This window comes from Dipodomys spectabilis, unplaced genomic scaffold, assembly GCF_019054845.1.
Source record: "Dipodomys spectabilis isolate Male_0828 unplaced genomic scaffold, ASM1905484v1 ptg000289l, whole genome shotgun sequence".
Lineage (NCBI taxonomy): Eukaryota > Metazoa > Chordata > Mammalia > Rodentia > Heteromyidae > Dipodomys > Dipodomys spectabilis.
The window spans coordinates 7383095-7389861 of NW_024870966.1; positions in this window are offsets into that span (position 1 = coordinate 7383095).

The following is a 6767-nucleotide window of genomic DNA, read 5'->3' on the forward strand; positions in this document are numbered from 1 at the left end:
AGAAGGTATGTAGGAAGCATAAATAAATGTGTCTAGACTTGGGTCCCGGCCCCAAGATAGCTCATTATGTGGATGCAAATATCAGAAAGTCTAAAATGTATCTATATTTGAAGTCTGAAGCACTTGGGTTCCACATTTCCACCACAGGCTGCTCCTCCGTGAGGTCAGTGAAGTGTTTCTTTGACAACAACATCCCATGGCCACCCCTGGGGAGCGGGGGGGGGGGGAAGGGGGGCCCTCTGGCCTGCGGCCAATTTGGGCAGAATGGCAGGTGTCCTGGAAACCCAGGACTTAGACCTGACGTCCCAAGTGCATTTTTAGAGGTGGGGTAACCCCAACTCCAGGTAGTCAGCGCGGGAGCTGAGCTGCAGGAGCCCCGCTGCGGCGTGGCTGGGATGTGGCCATCTTCCCTGCGTGAGCACAGGTCACTTGTTTGGCTCTGTTTGTTTTCTTAGGAGGTTTAGGACTACCAAGGGGACAAAGGGAGCACAAAGCCAGGCCGGCTCTCCCCCACCCACAGCGGCTCCTTCCTCCTCAGCCCCACACGTGACGCCATCCTCCGGGTCTCTGCTGCCCACTGCAGGGAGATGGGAGGTGCTGGAAACCCGGCCAGCCACCGCTCAGCACCTCTTGGCAACGGCTCTGACCTGGAGACAGGCCTCCGCGTCCCCATGCCCATGGAGACGGAGGCTCCTGGCGAGGTAGGATGTGGGGGTGACACTTCCAGCAGACAGGGAAACCTGCAGGCAAGATGGCGCTGCCTGCCTCCCACGGGGGACTGCGTCCTATGCCAACAGCCAAGCCATGTCTCCACTCAGGTTGCAGATCTGCCTCGGGCCGCCCCCAACGGGGGTCCCCAGGTAGGGACACCTCTTCCGACATGGTTTACTTGGTGTTTGGAATCAGTGGATTCAGGACTGGGAATGGTGAGCGGATGCGGTGACGGGGATGGACGCGGTTTGGGGACTTGCGTAGGACGCGGCTCCCTGAGCAGGGCTGTGATGCCGTCCCCAGGGGGCTCCCGGGCCGGGCGGCGCCCTCCTCCCGTCCTTCCAGGCTCCTGACTGCTCGTTGCAGGGGGCCGCCCTGGCACCGGCTCGCAGCCGTGGCTTCCCCTCGATGCCCTGGGTGTCACCTGCTTGCCCTGCACTGTCCCTGTCTGTCCTTCTGTCTCTGAAGTGCTCAGCACAGTGCCCCAGGCCAAGAGGGATGCTCAGCCTTTGTGGAAAGAAGACAGAAGCTTCACAGAATCCGTTCCTAGTTAGTTCATTCGAAGCGGGGCGGTGACCCTCAGACAGACGAATGTCTAGACAGCAGTGAGAAGTCATCCCGAAGGGCAGAGCCCTGCGGCGCGGCCTGCAGCCCACGGGACAGGACCGGATGGAAGGGAGGACGACTCTCCCCAAGAAGTGTGAGGCCTTGCACTCACCAAGAGACACTCCCCTACAGCTGTGACTTGGGATGAGAATGAGGAAGGGGCGGGAGGCACAAAGGCAGTGGACGGCCTCCAGCAGGTTGGACTGGAAGCATTCATTCAAAACCTTCATTTGACTGAGTCTGCAACGTCTTTCACTGAAGCAGATCAACCAGATAAACACAACATTCCAGCAAAAAAAAAAAAATGAAGTGAAAGTGGTGCCAGTGACTCACACCTGTAATCCCAGCTACTCGGGAGACTGAGAGCCAAGGAACCTGGTTCGAAGCCAGCTGGGGGAAGGAAAATACACGAGACTCTTATCTGTAATAAACTACCCAGAAAAAAGCCAGAAATGGTGCTCTGGCTCTAGTGGTAGAGCTCTAACCTTCAGCAAAAGAAGCTCAGGGACAGCACCCAGATCCATTAGTTCAACACTAGGACCACACACACACACACACACACACACACACACACACACACACACACACACGTGCGCACACATATAGTAGAAGACACACTTCAGCAGAAAGTCAAAGGGTTATCTGTCAGCATAGAGAATAATAAGAATATGCCAGAAACAGCCCTCAGGTAAGAGGAGCCGTATGGGGCCAGGAGTGAGCAGAGAGGAACAACAGGACATGGCTGAACTTTCAGAGAGACAGACATTGCTAGTCAAGCCTGGAGGCTGGAGTATAGCACAGCAATGAGAATTCTTTAAACTCCATCTCAGAATGCTGTGTCCAAGGACAAAACCTGGCTCTGAAGCTGTGTGAACATGAAGTCAACTTTCCCAAAGGTAAGACAACCAATCACCAGAAGTTCTGTGACGCCTCAGTAGGAAAGGGAAGGCAGGGAGGAGACACCTGCACCCTCGGGGAACCTAGAGGACAGGACAGACAGCACCTGGAGGATGCTCTTCACCCTCTACATGGCCCAAACCCTGGGGGACCTTGTTAAAAACCAGGGCCGTGAAGAGCAATAGCTGGTGGCCTGGGACATATTCAAAGAGGTACTCACTGCAGATCTGCCCAGACAGTGGCAGCCAAGCTTTTCCCTTCCATAAACTCCAGCAGCTGCGTAGCAGCAAGGATGCGGGAGAGAAAAGGCTGGAGAGAATTTCCACTGAAATCCTTGGGAGCTGAGGGAGGGGTGAGGAGTTTGCTGGGACAGAGATACAAGGTCACTACTGTCGAGATGGAACCCAAACTAGGCTCTTCTTTCTTTCTTCCTTCCTTCCTTCCTTCCTTTCTCTCTTTCTTTCTTTTCTTTCTTTCTTTCTTTTGTTTTGTTTTTTGTAAGTAGTCTTTTGTATTTTGAGTTCTTAAAATTATTCCCCTTCCTTTTTTTTCTTTTCTGCTTTTCCTGCATTTAAAAATAGAAAAGATGGGATCAGGGGCTGCAGGGGCTTGGGGTCCCTGCTGCCAGAGAGCTGCTAGGCAGAACCGAAGAGCAGATGTCTCATCTGCATCCACCTTGCTTCCATGGGAGGTCCTAGGGACCATCTAGGAAAAATTCCTGAAGGCGGTCTATTTATAGATAAGTAGATAGGTAGATACATAAATACTTGATTCATAGATGGATGATAGATAGATGACACATCAATGATAGATAACAGGCAGATGATAGATAAATGATAGGTAGAAGACAGATGACAGATCCGCAGATAATAATAGATGTTAGAAGTTATAGAATAAATGATGAAAGATAAGTAAACACATACATAGATACCTGGATAGATTGATAGCTATTCAGACAGTTGATACATGATAGAAGAGAGATAGACGATAGACAGATAGATGGATGTTGGAATTGTAAACCAGACAACTGCTGGTGTAATCTTCGAATACTTCCAAACACACAATGAGCCCTTGAACAAAGAAAGCAAATCTCATTCCAAGTGGAGGAAAGAGTCCTGACAGCCCTGGCCAGCTGGCATCTCTCTACCCAGCGGCTCAGGCCCTGTAACAGTGACTGCTGAGGGAGTCCACACGCAGACAGGAAAAGCAGGCCACTGCCCTGGAGAGGGCCCAGGAGTGCCGAGCTCTGGCCACTCTGAGGCTGGCCTGCGCTGGGGAGGGCCACTGGAGGCAGTGGGTCCCACAGACCGGCTGCAGACCAGACCATCTGCGAATGGCTGCTGACCCTTCGCGCTCTGACGTGAGGGGCCCCGAGATGACGGTTGATCGATAGCCGCTGGGTCAAGCAGAAATAACAGCAATGCTTTTTTTTTTTAAATTAAGAGACAGAGCAAAATAACTAGAAAGTTGTCTTAAGAATCTATAACCCTTCCCATGCCAGGGGCTTCTACCTAGACGCTGCATCAATGGAAAGAAAGATGGAATCCAGGTGTGGGACATGGATTTCACAAGCGTCATTCTGCTTGCTGTTCCAGACAGGCCGAGGTCGGGGCAGACATCAAATGCAGAAGTTCTCAGGGAGGATTCCATGCCCCTGAGCACCCCGGGGGTGCCGGGGGACCCACCACCCCGGGGGCTTCCTCACCAGACCGTCCACGTCCATTCCACCCATCTCCACAAGCGGACACGTGAACAGACAGAAAACGAGGACGGCCATCCTCCGCCCAAGTACGCAGATCACACAAACTGCTCCAGTCCTTGCATGGGAGACAGGCAGAGGCTCCTAGAAACCTTCAATCAAAATTAAAATGTGGATGCAGGATGCTTATGCCGTAGACATGGAAGTACTTTTCCCATCCCCAGAAAAAGTCCTGTGAGGTGGTTTGAATTGTGCGTGAAACTATTTTCCCCATGGAACTCCACTTCTACTCGAATGACTGACAAACTATCATTGCTTAACCATGAGCATTTGGCAACATTTTCCCCAAACAGCATAAAGTGAGTCTGACACCTCAAGGAAAACAACGAACAATGTGGGTTGCCAACGAAAAATAATGTGGGTTTTCAAGCAAAAATGAGAATTTTAGAAAACTTGCATCTGCCATTGCAATCTTCCCAGCTCCCCAGAACTTGCAGACTCTTCTAACAAAATAAGTGGTGATTTGAACAAGTGTGAATTTATGTCCATGAAGAATATGTCACTGTGTGGAAGATTTGGGTAAGTGGATCAGCTATTATTTTCCAAGTGGTCAATACTTAATATTGCAAAAAGCAAAAAAGCATAGAGCTGGGTGCTGGTGGCTCACACTCAGGAGGCTGAGATCTGAGAAGCTAGCTTGGGCAGGAAAAGTCCAAGAGCCTCTGATCTTCAATTAACCATAAAAAAAAGGCAGAAGCAGAGCTGTGGCTCAAATGGTAGAGTGCTATCCTTGAGCAAAAGGGCCCAGGACCAGTGCCCAGGCCCTGAGTTGAAGCCTCAGTACCAACACACACACACACACATTTGCAATAGCAGAGTGATCTGCAGATTTCCTATAATAGAGGATAAAAAAGTTCACTAACATTCTTCCAGATTCCACAAGTAACTAACACTGCCACGTTTTTGTGTGGTCTGCCAGGTATAGGTGGCTCAGGCATGTAATTCTAGCTACTTAAGATGTTGATTGCTGGAATGGAGATTCAAAGCCAGCTTGGGTAGATAAAAGGTGGCACACATCTGCGATGCCCGCAGTAACCAGAAACCCACAGTCCCTGGATCCCAGCTCAGAGATATACCCAAGCAGGAAGACCAATCCTATATTGAAAATAATCAGTCAAAAACAGGGCTGGGGGCATGACCCAGTCGGTGTGAGAACCTCAGCTAAACCCCCACCCCCACCCTCGTCCCACCCCCTTCCCCCTCCCTGTAAAACTCCAAAACATTCATCTACTAAAAGTGGAATTCCAGGCAGCACTTTGCTGTGGACTTCAGACCTTGACAGCCCTGTTCTGCAAGCCTGGAGCCTCTGTAGGGTTACTGGACCCGGACACGTGACCCGGGAAACCTGGGCTGGTAGGGGTCCAGAGCCCCGCCCTTGCTGTGGAATGACTCTTAGGGTAGTCAGCTAAGCTACGCCTTCGTGGCTCATCTATAAAGTGGATTCATAATAAAGCCCAGTGCGCTTTCACTGGGAAGACCTGGTGAAATGCCGTGTCAGGTACAGAGTTCAGCTGATGACGATGCCCATGGGCTGTGTCTTGGATGACTCTCTTCACCCACAGCGACTTGCGTGAACCCAAGGTGTGTCTGGAGATGACACGCCTCTGGAAAACCGGATATGGGTCAGTCCCCTGGGGCAGAGGCAGGAAGTTGACCCAGGGGCAGGAAGGGATCAGAAAGCAAGCAGAGAAGGTCTTTAAAAAAAAAAAGAAAAAAAAGTAGCGTATGGGATAGTGGAAGAACAACAAGGGAAGGGGTAATTACTCAACAAACAATGCACGCACTGCCTCACTCATGCAACTGTAACCCCTCGGTACAGCATCTTTACAACAAAATAAAAAAAACTGAAGTAGTTTATTTAAAGCAAGTGATTATAAAATCCAATGCATTTCTACCAACATATTTCCTTTCTACTAAACTTTAAATATTTTTAAAATGAAACTTTCATAATCTGAAGATTTCCATGGATACAAATTCTTTTTCTAAAACCATTTTAAATTAGGGCTTGCCCAAAATCCTGAGGCCATCATTTTTGTTCAAAATCTTCAGGCAGCTGAGAAACTGTAGCAGAACCTGAGTAAGGGAGCGAGCTGGAGCGAGCTGGAGGCTCTAGCAGCTGACCCGCGCCGCGTTCTTATCTACTGCTCTTTCCCGCACTGTCCCACCGTGGCCCTTCGAGCTCTCCTCCACGAAGGCGCAGTAAACCAGTGCCCTGAGCACCTGACTCAGCCTCCTCCTCCTCCTCCTCCTCCTCCCCCTCCTCCTCCTTCTCCTCCCCTTCCCCCTCCCCCTCCTCCTCCTCCTCCTCCCCTTCCCCCTCCCCCTCCTCCTCCTCCTCCTCTTTCTCTTCCTCTTCCTCCTCTTCTTCCTCTTCCTCCTTCTTTTGCTTGTTTTGTTGGCCCTGGGGCTTGAACTCAGGCCCCCCACATTTGCTTAGTGTTTTGTGTTTGATTTTTTTCCCCACTCAAGGTGATGCCTGACCATTCGAACCACAGCTCTACTTCTGACTTTTGCATGAATAGGCAGAGAGATAGCAATCTTTAGGAACTGTCTGCCCAGGCTGACCTCAGACCATGGTTCTCAGCCTCCTGAGCAGCTGGGATTACAGGTGTGTGACACCGACACCCAACTACAGCCTTCTATTTTAAGGCTCCCCAAACACGTTTTCTGGAGGTTCCCCTTGGTGTTTTTGGCAAGTGCCAAAGATTGTTCCAGGATGCACTGGAAACATTGACGCCTCTTCCTGAGCAACGGCCCCTTTCCATGTGAATGGCCCCACAAGACCACCACACAG